Here is a 19,266-nt window from a genome sequence, read left to right as displayed (position 1 = left end):
CTTCGCCACAAATGATAGTTCAACAAAGTCACTGTAAACATTTATTGCACCCAATTCCTGTTATTACATGTTTCTAAATGTGGAGTGAAATATACAGGCGTCAGGGTCGGGATCGAACCCACAACATTCTGTATAGCAGGCGAGGTAGTTAACATCTTGCCACCGTGGCGCTCAATTCTTTGACTCACCCACTCAACTACTAAAGCCACCCACTAACCGACTCACAAACCCACTCACTCTGCCACGCACTCAATTTCTAACCCACTCACTAAACCACTCATCCACGCACCCACCTACACATGCACTCACCAACTCACTCACCCAACAACCCACCCACCAACTCACCCACCCACTCACTGACCAACTCACGCACCAACCCACCCACTCACACTGTGACCTACTCCATATCTAACCCAACAACTCACTCACATCAGCCCCTCACCTACTAACCTACCCACCCACCAACTCACTCACCCACCCACGCACTCAACCACCCACTCACCCAACTGTAAACTAATTTTTTTTTTACAAGGCAAGGCCCACAGAGCTATATAAATCTTATTCAGAAGCAACGTGGCCACAAAAAACCCAGAGGTCTCGGAGAAAAATCCATGAACCACGAGGAGAACATGCATCTCCAAATATACAGGCATCAAGATCGAGACCGAATCCATAACCTCCTGTACAAAAGGTAAGGTAGTTAACATCTCGCCACCATGGGGCTCCACTCTCTGACTCGCAGCCACCCACTCACCTACCCATTCAGCCACATACCCATTCAGCCACATACCCATTCAGCCACATACCCATTCAGCCACATACCCATTCAGCCACATACCCATTCAGCCACATACCCATTCAGCCACATACCCATTCAGCCACATACCCATTCAGCCACATACCCATTCAGCCACATACCCATTCAGCCACATACCCATTCAGCCACATACCCATTCAGCCACATACCCATTCAGCCACATACCCATTCAGCCACATACCCATTCAGCCACATACCCACTCAGCCACATACCCACTCAGCCACATACCCACTCAGCCACATACCCACTCAGCCACATACCCACTCAGCCACATACCCACTCAGCCACATACCCACTCAGCCACATACCCACTCAGCCACATACCCACTCAGCCACATACCCACTCAGCCACATACCCACTCAGCCACATACCCACTCAGCCACATACCCATTCAGCCACATACCCATTCAGCCACATACCCACTCAAAGACCCACACACCTTGCTAACCACTTACCTACGCACCCACCTACACACCCACTCACTGACTCACTCACTCAACAATTCATTCACCCATCCACTCACCATTTCACTCCCCCAATCATACACCCACCCATCCACCCACCTCTATCTCTAACTCACACACTCACCAGTCCACCCACTCACCCAGCCACTTACCTACTCACCTACTCACCCTGCCACCTACTCGACCTGCAACAGACCTACCGACCCAACGAGCCACCTACCCCCTAAACTAAACTACTTTTTATTTCACCAGGTAAGGCCCATTGAGCTATATAGATCCTTTTCAGAATAGACCAGTGAACAAATTATAGGCTTATCACATAGACATTTATTGCAGCCAAATCCTCTAAATGCATGTTGATTCTAAATGCAGAGGGGAAAACCCGAAGGACCTGCAGCAAAATCCACGCGACCATGTGTAGAACATGCAAACTCCAAATATACAGGCGACAGGGTCGGGATCGAATCCACAATCTCCTGTATACTAGGTGAGGCAGTGAACATCTCACCACCTTGGCGCCTCACTCTCTGACTCACCCATCCACTCACTCACACACTATCTTACCCACTTAACCTCCCACATCAACTCACCCACCCACTCGCTGACCCCACTCAGTCAACAACTCACCCACCCAACCACTCACTCAGTTAACCACTTTCTCACCCACCCACTCACCCTACGACCACTCACCAAGCTACACACTCACCTACCAACACACCCATTCACTCACTTGCTCACCCACCCACTTACTCACCCAACCACTAACTGACCCACTCACCCACCTACAAACTCACGAACAAAAAACACCCACTCAACCCATTGCTCACTGTTGTATGTGTTATGATTATGAAATTTGATAAAAATAAAAAAATTAATAATTTTCCGAAAAATGCGCAAATCGCATTAATTATGATAGTGTGTGTATTAATACGCATAAATTATGATAATGCGTGTAATTATATGCATAAATTATTATAATCACGGAGATAATCGTAGTAATTTATGCGGAGGCTTGCGATTATGTTAATGTGTGCAGTTACGATAATTTGCTTAGTTTCGTTTATCCAGAGTTATCAATCAGGATAACACGATTATCATAGATTCATTTACCGATTATCCTAGTGTGTGTTATAATATTTTAGGTCTCCATTTTCATATCTCATCGCAGGATACAGTTGTCAAGAATAAGACAGTTTTGCATGGACTTGGAAGGAACACTCGATATGCTTCTGGATTACAATTTTATTCTAACAAGCACGTGACATTCTATCATGCAGGTCAAACATGCGTCAATAATTCATGGGCAAGATTATGCAATTAACTAATATGAACGACAAAAACTTATGCAGTTGTGACATTATGCAATTATGCAATATGAATAACGAAAACTCTTATGCATTTGACTAAAATGAATGAATAAACACTTATGCATTTAGCTAAATTGAATAACTAAAAATTCTTATGCATTTGCGATATTATGCATGAACTAATATGAATAACCAAAACTCTTATGCAATTACGAGATTATGCATTTGACTAAAATGAATGAATAAACACTTATGCATTTAACGAACTGAATGACTAAAAACACTTCTATCAATTGTAACCTCTACTTTTCCTACCAGGCATCATTAGTTCGCCCATGTATTGATCACAATCGGCGACTGGTCGAGTTTGAAAACAAGCATGACACACTTCATATGGCGGTAATAAAAAGCACTTATTGTATCCCAGAGGCGAAAGTATATGTCAATAGATTCATCGGCAAGTCTAAAATCCTTTTTAACGGAATGTTTGATACAATGGTGGGTGAGGGCGTGTGGGCGCGAGAGCGAATCTGGCTCTGTTTTAATTAACTCTTCGGCGAGATTCTGGGACAAAGGAAACTGGTTTGACAAGATTTTCTCTGTGTTTTCTTGAGTCTGTATGTGGGGAGCGATACGACCTCTGTTGTTTGTGCGAGCGGCAGCTGAGACTTTCTCCACTGTGAGGTGAGCGGCGGCGCTCGTTCAGAAGACTTTGACTCTTTTTCTCCACGGCGGGATGACGAGTCGGTTTGGGTTGATGCTGGTCGATCTGGGTGTCGCTCGTTGTCGCTCGGTGTCGCACGGTGGCGCACGGTGGCGCACGTTCAGCGCAAAGTGGTGCACGGTGGCGCACGGTGGCGCAAGGTGGCGCAAGTTGGCGCTCGTTCAGCGATCTCCGCCTTTCCTGCGGGTTGTTCGCTGGTCGTCACTCTGACGAGGAGCGATGCTTCGTTCGTGGCAGGGTGGACGTTGGCGTCTTTGTTGGCTTCACTCGCAGCTCTGCGACTCAGGGTAGCGATTCTTCTCAGGTGGTGCAGACCTCGGCTTGTAGCTACGCGTCGCTACTCCGCGACCCTCGTCATTCTCAATGATGAAAACTTCTTGACGATCTGTGGTGGAGCCGAAGATGGGCTCGTGGCCCGGATGATCTCTGGTGGAGCTCGTGGCCCGGACGATCTGTGGTGGCGCCGAAGCCCGGACGAGACCTGTGATGGGGGCCAGAGCCCCTGACGATCTGTGGTGGCGCCGAAGCCCGGACGAGACCTGTGATGGGGGCCAGAGCCCCTGTCGATCTGTGGTGGCGCCGAAGCCCGGACGAGACCTGTGATGGGGGCCAGAGCCCCTGTCGATCTGTGTTGTATGGATTTTCCTTCGGTTTATATCGGAACTTCCACTCGGCTTCCCGAGTTGTTCAAAGGCTGTGTCATAAAACCTTCCTGTGGGCTGAACCATCTGCGTCCGTGTGTGTGTCCGTCCGTGTGTTTCGCGTGCGTGTTTGTCCGTGTGTGGGGAGACAAAGGCGGTTGTTTCCACGGTGGGAGCACCCGGCGCATGCGCTTATTTATTCGAAGACGTGTTAATTTCCTTTGAGCCATTGCCCCCTTTATGGGTGTCATTTCCTAGCTTGGTGCCTGTGTGTGGAGATCCTCTCGGAAAGACAAAGGCGGCCGTGTTGCTCGCTTCCCATGGGTGTTGTGTTTGGTTAATTTTGAGAGCCTTCTCCGCCCTTGATTCCTCTTCTACTTTAATTCCGTACTTATTATTTGACTTCTTGTGATTATTTAATCTGATATCCCGGCTTATCTTTGTTCAGAATATAATTATCTCTTACTCCATGGTGCCTGGTTCTGTGGTTTTTTTTTTAACAAAACGATGTCCTGCTGACCCCCCCCCCCCCGCCTGCAATTCCCCCCCTCCCTTGTTCCTCTTGTGTGAATTTAGGGGAGTTTTTATTACCTTATTGCCCCCCCTTTCATGTCCTCTCTCCTTTGAAATGGGGTATGCGCGCATCTGTGGAAGTGTGGGGGCCTCTGTGGAAGTGTGGGGGCGTGTTCGTTCCCACGTGGCCGCGTCTATTAAAAAAAACGATATTATCTATGTTGGCAGCATAATTCTTAAAAAAAAATATTAATATTAAAAAAAATAAAAAGGGGGCATATACACAACAGTCCGCCCTTTTGAAAATTATCAGGGGTCGATTTGGCCACTGGCGAATTTTCAAACAAAGTAATGCCCCCCTTTTTTTTTTTTGTCATGAATCCCATCAGCCGCCCTTACTCTCGGCGGTTATTCTTACGACGCGCGTGCACGTATTACGATCTTAACCTTATTACATTTGAAATAAGCAAAGAAAATAAACAACACGTTGAACATCGATATTGCGTTACATCGGTTCTCATACATCATAACTCTGACGAACATTCATTTTTGTTTTTGTTAAATCCTGGGAAACGCTAGGTAGCGGTTTCGAACGCATTTATGCGTTACCTTCCTCATGTTGCCTGGTTTACCACTTATCACTTTGATAATTTGATCACGGTTTTCGGGTTCGTTTTTGTAGTTTCCTCTCTCACTCTCTCGCGTCGTGGGAGTGTGTGGTGAAAAATTGTGCTGCACGTAACCAGAATTCGCGCACACGACCCACTTTGACACTTGGTTCGTGGCATTCGCTCTCTCTGCGATTACATGCACATTTGCCGAGTCAGTGTGTCGATTTAATTCTGTCCTTCGTAATGTTGCCCTCTTTGTTTTTACGAGTGTGTTGGATTTCAACACCATTCCCGATACGTCATGGACATTCGTCTCCATTTTAGCACTCCGATCCACATAATTTTTGGTTTCCCTTGGATATTTTCCATTCAAAGGCTCACGCCTGCGCTCCTCAGGGCGTGTCTCTGTGTTCTCTCTTTGTCTCTGCTGTCTGCTATCCACCGTCCGATCACTCTTCCATTCAGCCCTGTCACTTGCAGCCTGCTCAGGGTTTAACACCTCGGCGGGTGGGGCGCGTGTTGGCCGCTCGCTCGCACTCACTGTGGATGGTTCATCACGTATTTGGACCGCATTCTGTGTTATTCCTCTATTCCCTCCTGGTATAGCCGGTGGAGGAATTGGTCGGAATTGGATCGATTGTGTTTGACCTCCCATCCTGCGATTCTCCTGAATGTTCGCATCCATACCTCCGCGGTCTGTGTAACACCTTCCCGCTAGGTGGTTATCTTCCCATCTCTGTGCGTAATTTGAACCTTGCGTGTGTCGTGGGATGGGGTGTTGATATGGTTCTGCTCTGAACCTCTCCCTCCTGCGATTCTCGTACATTTTTAGCCCAGTATTTCTCCCATTTGGGTGCCAAATTTTTCCTGGATTGTTACCTCGCCATCTTTGTGGGTAATTTTGATCTTGTGTGTGTCGTGGCATGGGGTGTTGGTATGGTTCTATTCTGAACCTCCCCCTCCTGCGATTCTCCTGAATGTTCGGCTTTGTGCCGCTCTCATTCTCGTGCCAACCTCTCTCTGGGTTATTTTGCCATGGGTGCGTGCGTTTCTGTTCTGTCCTGCATTGTGGGACTGCTCGGTGATTTTTATTCCTCTCTGAGAGGCTGGGTTCCTCATCCCTCTCCCTGTGTTCTGGATCCGAATTATGATTCTTAGCTCTGTACAACCATGCCATGTACGCCTTGCTCTCTATGCGGCGTAAGGATGCGGTTTCTGGATTCAAAACCATCCTCACCCTTTCTGTAATCTCTGGGCTCAAGGATTCAAAAAACATAATTTTGAACATTTTATCTCCTTCGTGGTATTGATTCACATCGCCTGCATAATACGCTCTTTTAAATTGGACGAGGTAGTCACGTGGATCTTGGTCCATGCCCTGGGTCATCGATTTTACAGCATAAAACCCCTCAGTGAGTGTCGAATATTCTCCAAACTTCCGAATCACTGCCAGGCTCAATTGTTTAAAATCATTTCTAACCTTGTGTGGTAGTGACTTTACCCATGGAATAGATTCTTTATGTAAGGTCCGTTTCAACAAACTCGCTTTTTCATCCCGTCTCCTCAGCCCTCTAATCATTGCCTCCTCTTCTACGGTTGCGATATGTGTGTGGATATCCATAGTCTTATTGTGGGGGTCAAAATCGGGAATTCTGACTAGAGCCTTGTCCATCAATTTAAGGGTTTTACTGGTGAATAGGTATTCCGAAAGTTGATTGCCGACAGCGTCATCATCAAACAAGTTATCATCAGGCAATCTGTCACTTTGGTCTGTGCTGTGTCGCTTGTGTTTAAGTGGTGTGCATTTTCTGTGTGCGCGCCCAGTGCCGTGTCGCTCGTGTTGCCATTTCCCTTCAGTTTTTGCCTCTGCCCTTAGTGTACCATGTCCTGGCGATTTTACTTTAACATTTTTCCTCCCTCTATCTGTGAAGTTGTCAGTCTCACATGTTTTTGTTTGCATATGTATCTCTCCATCCCTTCTCTCGAATTGTGAGGGTTTCCCTTTGTCAATGATTTTTTGTTCGATATCCATAATTTTTGTGCGATCAATCCCTGGACTCTGTCCACGTACCCAAGAGTGTGATTTAATGTCACTTCCATATTTATTCTGTGGATCCACGTCTGTGAGTTTCGCTGGTGTCGCGAGCACTGATTTCTCTCCCGTTTCCTTTCCAAATTTTCCCTCATTCCACAATCCCTGTCTGTATGCCTGTGTGAGAAGGAATGAGTCCTGTCCTGCCTTCTCTGCAGTTTTTGCATCGTGTTCGCCTTCGTTACCTTTTATCCAGTCAATTAGTTTCCCCCGAGGTGTGTTCGTGTTATCGATACAGCTCCCTTCCCATATGTCTCTCTGACTGTACTGCTTTGTAACAGATTGGTCGGTACGTTTAAATACGAGCTCCCCGTATCCCGTAACCCATTCAAAAATTATTCTTAATCCTAGCATCTTAGGTATGGCGGAAGTTACTTTGACATTTCTTTTCAGAGTGCATATAAAACAATTATCTCACAGAGTGTAGTCAATTTGACTCGAGCTATCTGTTATTTTCCGATTCAGAGTGCGTACCTCTAACACCATTTATCACAGGATGCAATTGGTTTGATACGATATTATCTTAATTCCACTGTCTCTGTTTTAACCTGCTATTCTGGGTTTTAACCTTAGAGGGCGTTTTTTGGTTTTCCGCCCGTTCACAATTACCATGCAATGTTCGATCCTGATATTCTGGTTAACACGAAGTGATTCATTCCATCATCCATGCAAAACACTGTCTGCGAGAGATCCCGGACGACGCCACCCATTATGTTGTATGTGTTGTGATTATGAAATTTTGATGAAAATAATAAAAATTAATAATTTTCCGAAAAATGCGCAAATCGCATTAATTATGATAGTGTGTGTATTAACATGCATAAATTATGACAATGCGTGTAATTATATGCATAAATTATGATAATCGTAGTAATTTATGCAGATGCTTGCGATTATGTTAATGTGTGCAGTTATGTTAATTAGGCTTGGTTTCGTTTATCCAGGGTTATATCAATCAGGATAACACGATTATCGTCGATTAAACATTTACTGATTATCTTAGTGTGTTTATATTATTTTAATTCTCCAGGTTCAGATCTCATTACAGGATACAGCTGTCAAGAATAAGACAGTTTTGCATGGACTTGGAAAGAAGCACTCGAACAGTTGGTGTTAAGCAATTTTAATTCTAAACAAGCACATGACACTCTAGTATGCGAAAGCGAGTATACGTCAATAAATTCATGGGCAATCTTATGCAATTAACGAAATTGAATGACTAAAAATACTTCATCATTGGCGAAATTATGCAGTTAACGAAAATGAATGACTAAACATTTCTTATTCATGCAGCTCGACGGCAGCAACTGCTTTGCACGATCAGTTGATATTGAACGCACCACCTCGAAATGGCAACCCTTTTTGAAACGCAAAGACAGTTTTTCTTTTAAAGTCTTATTCGTGTGCGTGCTGTGTGTGCGTTGTCCCCTCGTAATATTAATTGTGTCGTTAGCTTGTGTGGTGTAGGAGGATACAAACAGCGGCCAGGTGTTCCTCTCGATTGGGCGTGGCCGCCGCAAGCTCCTGCTGCTCCCTCGCTCGGCGTGTCGCTCGGCTTTTGCTCTCTCTCTCTCTCTCCACTGCTGGATTGAGCGGCGTTGGCACGATGTTCTCCTTGAAGATGCTCGGTCGCTCGTGTCGCTCGGTGTCGCTCGGTGTCGCTCGGTGGCGCACGGTGGCGCCCGGTGGCGCAGGGTGGCGCAGGGTGGCGCACGGTGGCGCAAGGTGGCGCACGCGCTTTCTTGGTGGCAGCCCCCGGCTTCTCCACTGCTCGATTGATTGTTGAGTCGGCACGATGCTCGCTTGGTCGATCTGGACGTCTTGTGTGTTCACACTGGTCGTTGGTCGGTGTGCCCTCAGGCACACGGCGCATTCGATGGCGCTGTCCTCTCCCTCGCAGCCGTTTGACCAGGCTTCCTCCACTGCTTCGCGCTCTCTGCTTTGCTCGCTTGGTCGACGCTTGGCGATCTCCGCCCTTTTACAGGTTGATTGCTTGTCGTCACTCGTCACTCTCTCTCTGCTCCGTGCTTCCCCTTGTTCGTGCGGCTGCCAGCTTTACTCGCACTTAACTTCGTTCTGCGAGAAGCGACATCTGCTATCAGCATCGGTGTTTCGTTTCCTCACGACGCTCCGCCAGCCGGAGCACGGCTGAAACCCAGCCCCGACCCAGGTTGAACTCAGACTTCTGCGACTCGAACGACCCCTCCTCGTTCCATCTCTCCTCGAGGCACGATCTGCCCCAACTCTCTTGCGAGCCCCGTCGCAACGCTGCGTCGCACGCCGAGTTGCGAGACTGAGCACGACTCAACCCAGACTGCCCGTTCGCTGTGTGTGTGCCTAACTTAAACGTGACTCCCTTCTCTCTCTCCGCGTCTCTTGCGAGAGAAAACAAACAACAAAACAGATGTCTTTGGAATGTCAGGCACCGATTCCCCCCTGTGACCTTTTTGATCCCTCCTTGCTTGCCCTGCGTGGGTCATTCTGAGGTCAGACACCGCTGGAAGACAAAGGTGGTCGAGGAGATGTATGCAATACATTATGTGGTCCTGTATGTTACATTTATTCTTGAGTTATATTTTAATGTCCTGAGGTTAAGTGCAACTAAGTTTCCACTTATGCTTCCTTAACTGTTGGAATTCGTAATTATTATTTTTTTGGTCAGGTAGATAGAAACATACAATACAAAAATAATATATATACGGTGAATACGAGAAATACAAGGGAATTACTAATAAAAAAGCCCCTATTGTTTGTTGGTTCATTCTTTCTGTTAAGTTTCTACTTTTCGGTTAGGAAAACGCCAAGAAAACGCGAAGCTTCAACCGTCATTCACTCTGCACCTTATCTGTACATCTCCAGATGTCTCGGGAGGTTTAGTCCATACATCTTTTTGTCCGTCTGGATGTCTATGACCTTTTTGTGACCGAATTCCTATCATTTCAACCGCCCTCCATGTCTCATGGACTCCCGGTGTGCCCGTGAGTTGTTTTCATTATTTAATTTTAAAAAAAAAATAGATGTTAAAAAAAAATATTTTTTTCTTAATTATTCTTAATATTAATAACGGAAAACAGGGCATAGATACAACATCACCCAACCCCTCACTCACCCACTTACTGAATCACCCACCCACGCACTCACCGACCCACCAACTCACTTCACCCACCCAATACTCCCTCACCGAGCCACTCAATCTCTAACCCACCCACTCACCCAACCACCCACTCACCCAACCACCCACTCAATCTCGAAACCACACACCAGCCCTGCTACTGACTCAATCTCTTAACCAAAGCTCACAAACCCACCCATCCACTCACTCACCCAGTGACTAACCCACTCACTCAATTTTTAACCCACCCATTCACGCACTACCCAACTAACCTCCTTCCCACACACACTCACCCACCCACACATCCATGCACCCACACACTCACCCATTCACTCATCCATCCACTCACTAACTCACCCAGCCGTGCACCTACTCACTCACCCACTTTCAGATCCACTCACCCTGCCACCTACTCAATTTATAACCCACCTACTCACCCACCCACCGAGCCAACCACCCGCCTACTCCCTCAGCCACTCAGCCACTCAGCCACTCACCCACTACCAACGTAATTATTAACCCACCCACTAATTTAATAACCTACTAACGTAACCACCCACAAACTCAACCACTGAGTCACTCGAACTTACCCACTCACCAAGCCACCCACAAATTCTCAAACCCACACTGATGCACTCACCCACCCGCCCACTCACCAACACCCTTAACTAAATCAAACATTTTTTTTTCCCCAGGTAATGCCCACTGAGCTATATAGATTGTTTTGAGAAGCAGGGTTTAGATCGAACCTACAAACTTAAAAATACCAGGCAAGATAGTTAACAATTTGCCAACATGGCACTCCACTCTCCGACTCTCCCACCCACAATAACACACACTCAAACACCCACCCACTAACTCAACCATCCATTCATTCAACCACCGAGCCAAGCACACACTCACCAAGCCACCCACTCAATCTCTAGCCCACACTCACTCACCCAGCCACTGACCTACTACCCATCAAACATCGCACTCACTCATCCACTCACCCACCCAGCCACTCATCTGCACACTAAATGAAAATTAAGCTTTTTTTATTTTACCAGGTAAGGCACTCAGCTATATAGATATTTTTCAAAAACCACTTGACCACAAATATCAACTCAATTCAGTGGCTTTTCACGTGTAAAAAAGTTATAGCAGCCAAATTCTATAATTGCATGTTTTTAAATGTGGAGGGAGAACAAGGAGCACCTGGAGAAAATTCCACGCGACAAGGCGTCAGGGTCGGGATCGAATTTACGACCTCCTGTACAAGAGGCGAGGTAGTTAACAGCTCGCCACCACGGCACTCCACCCACTCACCCATTCAAAACCACCCACCAACCCACTCACAAACCCACTCACCCTGCCACCCACTCAATCTCTAATCCACTCACTCAACAATTTACTCACCCACTCACCTACTCAACTAATCACACCCCCACTCACACACCCACCCATTCACCCACTCAATCTCTAACCTACCCACCAAATCACTCAATAACCCACCTACCCACTCACCCACCCAATAAACTAAATAAATTTTTTTTTTTACCTAAAAAGGTTCAGAAAACTAAATTAATAATTTTCAGAAGTGACCTGGTTACAAATGATAGGATAACGAAGTGGATTATCATGGAGACATTCATTGCAGCCACATCCTCTAAATGCATGTTGATTTTAAATATGGAGATAAAACCTGGAGGACCCGGAGAAAAATCCACACGACCACAGGGAGAACATGCCAACTCCAAATATACAAGTGGAAGGGATGGGATCGAATACACAAAATCCTGTATACTAGGCGAGGTAGTTAACATGTCGCCACCGTGGTGCCTCACTCTTTGATTCACCCACGCACCCAATCACACACTAACAACTCACCTGCTCAACCTTCGATATTCACTCACCCACCCACTAACTGACTCACCCACCCACTCACCCAACAATCTACTCACCCGCCCACTAACCTATTCACTCAACCCCTCACTCACCCACTCCCCCACACAATATCGCACTGACCTACCCACGCACTCACTCACACAGTCACTCACTAATTCACCCACCCACCACCCACTCACCTATTCACCCACCTACTCAACCATCCACCCACTCATGCTCCCATACACTCACTTACTTATCCAGGCACTCACCTACTCACCCACCGACTGAATCACCCATTAAGCCACTCACCCACTCACCCTCCCAATCACCTAGTTACCCACCCCCTCAATCTATAACCCACCAATTTTCTCATCCACTCACCAACCCACCTCTCACCCACTCCCTCACCTAATCAATCACTTCAAACCATTCACTCACCCACCCACCCACTAATTCACACAATCACCCACCACCCACTCAATCTCTAACCCACACCCACCTACTCACTCACCCAACGACTCACTCAACAATCCACTCCTCCACACACTCATCTATTCACTCACATTCAACACACCCACTTCTCTAACACACTCACTCACCTACTCCCTCAACCACTGACCCACCCACTCACCCACCGACTCACCCACCGACTCATCCACTAACTCACTCACAGACCCACTCAGTTAATTACTGTGTAGTCCTCACCTCTTCCAGTATTGTGAGATATTCTTCCTCCCAGCGGTATCTTCACGACAACGCCCTGGGGGGTGGGCAAGCCTCTCAACGAGTCGGGCGAGCGGGGCAACAGCCTGGTCATGTTGGGTTCATAGCGCAGTGCGGCACACGCATACACACAAGCAGACCACACACATATGAACACAATAACAACAGTGGGAGCCACTCACGCGATAGGGATGGGCCGCATGGTCCACTCCAGCTCGATGTACGGCTTGCCCGGATACAATGTTAACTACTTCGTCTGGTATACAGGAGGTTGTCGGTTAGATCCCAACCCTGACACCTGTATATTTGGAGTTTGCATGTTCTCTCCGTGGTCAAGTGGATTTTTATTCTGGTCCTCTGGATTTTCCCTACACATTAGAAACAGGCGTTTAGAGTAGTTGGCTGCTATAAATTTCCACATAAGGCACGTTGTTGACCTATCATTTGTGGCCAGGTCACTTCTAAAAAAAGAGTTATGTTACTCAGTGAGATGGTTGAGACACAGGTGATGAGCCTGTGTGTAAGGGGTTGAGTGAGTGAGCGGTTTAATTCATGATTGAGTGACTGATTGGTTGAGTGAGTGGCTGAGTGAGTGATTTATGGAGCGATTGGTTCAGTGAGCGAGCGGGTGGTTGAGTGAGCGAGTGAGTGGTTCAGTGAGTGAGTGGTTGAGTGAATTAGTGAGTGGTTGAATGAGTATTTGAATGAGTGAGTGTTTGAACCAATGAGTGAGTATTTGAGCGCATGAGTGTGTGGTTGAGTGAGTGGTTGAGTTAATGACTGAGTGAGTGATTGATTGAGTGGTTGAGTAAGTGGATGGTTGAGTGAATGGTTGAGTGAGTGGTTGAGTGAGTGAGTAGTTGAGTGAGTGGTTTAAGTTAGTGGATGAGTGAGTGAGTGGTTGAATGAGTGGCTGAGTGAGTGAGTGGATGAGTGAGTGAGTGAGTGGCTGGCGCGCACCTTGGCTGCGTTGTCAAGAGTGTCCCGCTGGTGCCGCCCCACTGTGTTGCTGCACTCCGCCAGGGTGAGAGCGGCGGTGCCGCGCCCGCAGCTGCTCCAGCGACTACGCCATCTTGCCCAGCCCCTCCTGGCGAGCACGCAGCATGCCCTGGAGCTCCCATCACATGGTGCTGGCAATCTGAGACACCCGCCTGTAGCACACACACAGAAGAAGAGATACGGGAATGGATTATGGCGACCCGGGTGACGAGAAGATCACTACTTCGCCCGGTATACAGGAGGTTGTAGGTTTGATCCAAACCATGATGCTTACATATTCAATTCTGCTCGTCCAGGCGGGGAGAATCCAATCACATTTATTCGATGCGATGTTTCTCATGGGATATAATAAGCGACAACATTTGGACCCCAAACCGAGAGGATTCTGGGATGTTTGTTGTTTTTTGACAATAACTCTGGAAGGAAACGTCGCAGACCCATCAAGGTGGGACTCGTACTGCTCGCCTCGTCGAGAGTCATCGAAATATATGAGTGGTTAAGCTGTGGGAAGTGGAATGGACGAGCGACCAATAAAACAATATGTATTATGGGGATTAATGTTTTTTGCTATTCACAAAATAAAACAAAAGCAGTCATGCAAATATCTGATTTAACACAGCACAGGAAAACCAGTTGCACCATTAAATTCCGCTCGTCCAAGCGGGGAGAATCCAATCACATTTATTCGATGCAATGTTTCTCATGGGATATAAGCGACAACATTTGGACCCCAAACCGAGAGGATTGTGGGATGTTTGTGGTTTTTTGGCAATAACTCTGGAAAGAAATGTCGCAGACCCATCAAGGTGGGACTCGTCCAGCGACATAATGGTTGAGTGACTGGTTGAATGAATTCGGGAATGGTTGGATGAGTGAGTGGTTGAGTGAGTGGTTCAGTCAGTTAGTGGTTGAGGGAGTGAGTGGCTGAGTGAGCGAGTGGTTGAATGAGTTAAAGAGTGATGGTTGAGTGGTTGAGTAAGTGATTAAGTGAGTGAGTGGTTGAGTGAGTAAGTAGCTTCGTGAGTAAGTAGCTTCGTGAGTGCGCGGCTGAGTGGTTGAGTGTGTGGCTGAGTGAGTGGCTAAATGAGTGAGTGGCTGAGTGAAAGGGTGAGTGGCTGAGTGAAGGAGTGAGTGGCTGAGTGAGTGAGAAAGTAATTGGTTGAGTGGTTGAGTAAGTCATTAAGTGAGTGAGTGGTTGTTCTAGTGAGTGGTTAAGTGAATGGTTAAGTGAGTGGTTAAGTGAGTGGTTAAGTGAGTCCCCAAGCCGAGAGGATTCTGGTGAGTCGTTGAGTGGTTTGGTGAGGGGTTGAGTGAAAGGTTGAGTGAGGGGTTGAGTGAGTGAGTGGTAGAGTTAGTCGTTGAGCGAGTGGTTGGGTGAGTGGTTGAGTGAGCGAGTGCTTGAGTGAGCAAGTGAGTGGTTGAGTGAGCAAGCGAGTGGTTGAGTGAGCGAATGGTTGAGTGAGCGAGCGGTTGAATGAGCGAGTGGTTTAGTGAGCGAGTGGTTGAGTGACTGAGTGAGTGAGTGGCTGAGTGAGTGGCTGAGTGAGTGAATGGTTGAGTGAGTGAGAGCGTGATGGTTGAGTGATTGAGTGAGTGGGTGGTTGAATGATTGGTTGAGTGGTTGAGTTAATTATTGAGTGAGTGAGCGGCTGAGTAGTTGAGTGAGTCGTTGAGTGAGTGTGTGGCTGAGTGAGTTTGTGGCTGAGTGAGTGAATGGCTGAATGAATCACAGCTATGATAAAAATGGACATCAGCATGTTAGTGGTCTTGTATTCACTCAGTAAATGAAGTTTAATATAAAATTGTACACTCACAGGATCGAAATAAAGATGACATTGCACATCGGAGTAAACCGAGTCGCGGCTATGATGAAATTTTGCATTAGCATAACATTGATTTATTAGCATACAAAATGACTTTTTGCAGAGCGATTTAATACAAAAGTCTGATAGACTACATGAATTTTTTTAAAAATAAAAAGTACATACAAACCAGGCATCAATAACGTTGCTTTGTATGATCTGTGAAACGCAGAAATTTTCAGATAAAATCGGACATTTTGAGCTTGCTGCTGTATCGACTGAGTGGAATCAATACAATTAGTATCGATTCACAATCAACAAAGACCATATATGGGAAAATCTCTGATCGGTGATTTTGATTGCATCGTATTGCAGCGCCCCTTTGATGATGTTATAAAGCACTTGCCCCAACAGTCTGTTAAAGGCTATATTGGGATCTTTGTGTGCGAGTAGCTCACAGATCCTTGAGAGATCTGAACACTGTCCGATCATCAGCGAGCTCCTCCGGCAGGCGAGGCTGTGTTGGCGGTTGTCTGTGCATTAAGAGGTGTTAACTATCCCACGCAGAGAAGTCTGCTTACAGAACATAAGAGGTTCTTCACGTACCGTGCGCCGTGTCACCTGAATGTTAAATGGGGCTCCGGCAATTCAGTGTCCAACGCCGAATCATCTTTCACCATCACCACGCGTCTATTAAGGCCAATGTGACGAGGCCATAGATAGACGCCGCGTTATAATGGGGGGGGGGGGGGGGGGGGGGGAGCAAGAAAACCGTCGTACTACGTGACATCACAACACCCTGCATACAGCCATAGTGGCTGATTAGGGTGCGCATCATTTACAAATATGTGGTTTAAGTGGTTGAGAGTAGATTTTGGTGTAAATTGATCACGATGCTTTGCGTAGCCTGCATTTAAAATTTCATGCGTGGGTGCGTGAGCAGATATGAGTGGGTGAGTGCGTGAGTAAGCCGGTAAGTGAGTATGTGGGTGGATGGAGGGAGCTGGGCGGGCACGGCATTGGCTGGAGTGGAGGTGGACTGATGCGGTACGGGAGGATGTGGAGCTGAGTGGGCTTTGCCGACGACTGGTACCAGTGGTGTCGAGATCGGCCTCTGCGGGGAGGCTCGTGAAGGATGCTTCTACTTGGCAGTTGGCGACAATCGCCCTCCAACAACAACGGAGGAGTGATACTCACAACAACGATCGGAACACCGGATGATAAATATGCAGCAATTTGGCACAGTACGGGGTACAGGTGGTGCTGCCAGTCATCTCAGTCAGCCAACCCATGGCACCTTGGTCTGTTCCACTGTTCCAGGACCTCCGGTCAGCGAGCCTTCGACACTTCACGTGGCTTCAAAGTGCACCTGGCCTGGCACAGGCGCTGTGGTGACGTCACTGTCACTTAGGGGAGAATGCTCCTCCCACTACTCCTGCTTGTTGTTGTACTCGGGAAGGAGAGATAAAACTAGACTAAAATCTCAACGATTTTCATTTTACCAGGTAAGGTCCACTGAGATAAACATCTCTTTTATTACGCGCTTTTATTTAACTCACTCTGTCTGTTGTTGTTGTTGTCGTATCCTCAAATCTTGTAACTCAATTTTAACCCACTTCCCAATGTGGTATCGACTGCAAACTTGGTATGCTTATGTCATACTGATGACAAAACTACATTCTATGAAAAAAACGTATTTTTGAACATTCATTTTATATGTTATGTTTCGGCTTGGGTCTAATTGTCCACGCTCAACTGACGTTGGCTGTAAATCACCAGGGCCCCTTACGTTATGGCAAGCATCGAGGCCACTTCCTGGAGTCGTGGTACATTTAATTTAATTAAAGCGTTTTAAAAAAACAAAGTACTTTTAAATATTACTTATTCAGAAGCGACTTGGCACCAATAATAGCTCAACGAAGTGGCTCATCATCACGTGTAAATTATAGCAGCTAAATACTTTAAACGAATATTCATATTCTTGGTTCTTTCGGTAAAGTCACGTAAATAGAAAACCAAAAAATTAGTAATGAAAATGAAATAAATATAATAAATTGCCGTTATTATTATCAATTTATCTTATTTTTTTTATAAAAAAAAATAGATTTTTTGTTTTCTATTTAGTTGACTTTACCGAAAGAACCAAGAATATTCATTCCTGCAGTCACGAAAGTTTTAAGTCAAAACTTTAAACGAATGTTTCTTAATGTGGAGAGAAAAACCGGAGGACACGGAGAAAAATCCACGCGACCACGGGGAGAGACAGAGACACGCAAACTCCAAATATACAGCAGGCATCAGGGTCGGGATCGAACCTACAAACTCCTGTATACCAGGCGAGGTAGTTAGGGGGGAAAGCAGAGACAGCGAGAGGGAAGATAATTAGTCAAACTCACACTCAGTATTACTCACCAACCACGATACACTCACCATCACACTCACCATGATACTCACCATCATACTCACACACAAGCCAACACACATTAACAGTCGCCATTCACTACGACGTGGCGGTGACGTCACCACAATAACTCAGGTTCCATGGTTTGACGGCTGTGCCAGGCTAAGTGCAGGAGGAGGTCACGGGCCAGACTCAGGTTCCATGGGCCGACTGCTCTGCCTGGCTCGGTACAAGAGGAGGGCTAGACCCTGGTGCTATGGGTTAACTCGTGTGCCACCACCTGCACAACCACCACAGTAACAACCACACAACTATAATCACAACAATAACCACGACCAACAACTGTAACCACAACTATAATGTAACCACAACTATAATGTAACCACAACTATAATGTAACCACAACTATAATGTAACCACAACTATAACTTAACCACAACTATAATGTAACCACAACTATAATGTAACCACAACTATAATGTAACCACAACAGCAGCAGCAGCAGGGCCTAGCTCTGCTTGAAGCTGCGCCGTGAACTCCGCAGAACGTGACGGCTGTGGGCCAGGCGCCTCCTCTGTCTCCTCCCACCGCCGCCGCCACTGCTGATGTGGACACACCGCGCGAGGTTCTCACCTTCAGGCTGAGTCGACGTAGAGGAGGCCCAGCGAGCCGCCGCTTCAGAAGCTTCCGCTCGCCACTGTCGGTGGCCGTGAGCGGGAATCCAAACCAGCCGCTCGCCACCCACAATCCACTGCGCGCGCCGCCTCCACTCGGCCCCGACCCCAGCGGAAGTGGCAGCGGGGGGAGGGGGGTGGGGCATGGGGGGTGAGGGGGAGGGGCATGGGGGGGGGAGGGGGGTGGGGCATGGGGGGGAGGGGGAGGGGCATGGGGGGGGAGGGGGAGGGGCATGGGGGGGAGGGGCATGGGGGTGAGAAGGAGGGGCATGGGGGGGTTGAGGGGGGAGGGGCATGGGGGTGAGAAGGAGGGGCATGGGGGGTGAGGGGGGAGGGGCATGGGGGTGAGGGGGAGGGGCATGGGGGGGGGAGGGGGATGTGGCATGGGGGGGGAGGGGCATGGGGGTGAGGGGGAGGGGCATGGGGGGTGAGGGGGGAGGGGGGAGGGGCATGGGGGGGAGGGGGGTGGGGCATGGGGGGTGAGGGGGAGGGGCATGGGGGTGAGGGGGAGGGGC

At 47.5% G+C, this 19,266-nt stretch overlaps 1 long non-coding RNA gene across 2 annotated transcripts in view; it reads right to left on the bottom strand.

The window, feature by feature from the left end:
- Window positions 1-18,882, bottom strand: part of LOC133348661 (uncharacterized) — a 30,575-nt gene extending 11,693 nt beyond the window's left edge. For both annotated transcript variants that reach the window (XR_009755819.1, XR_009755820.1), the window contains exons 1-3: window positions 18,711-18,882; window positions 13,836-14,026; window positions 12,858-12,961 (exon numbers count right to left, since the gene is read on the bottom strand). This is a non-coding gene — a long non-coding RNA (uncharacterized LOC133348661). The remainder of the gene's footprint in view (window positions 1-12,857; window positions 12,962-13,835; window positions 14,027-18,710) is intronic.
- Window positions 18,883-19,266: the final 384 nt, after the last annotated feature.

The sequence above is a fragment of the Lethenteron reissneri genome, chromosome 27 (genome assembly GCF_015708825.2).
Source record: "Lethenteron reissneri isolate LAM-NWPU_2019-01 chromosome 27, ASM1570882v1, whole genome shotgun sequence".
In the NCBI taxonomy this organism is placed as follows: Eukaryota; Metazoa; Chordata; class Hyperoartia; order Petromyzontiformes; family Petromyzontidae; genus Lethenteron; species Lethenteron reissneri.
Note: the sequence above shows the minus strand (reverse complement) of the source record. Positions and strands in the feature narration are given on the sequence as shown.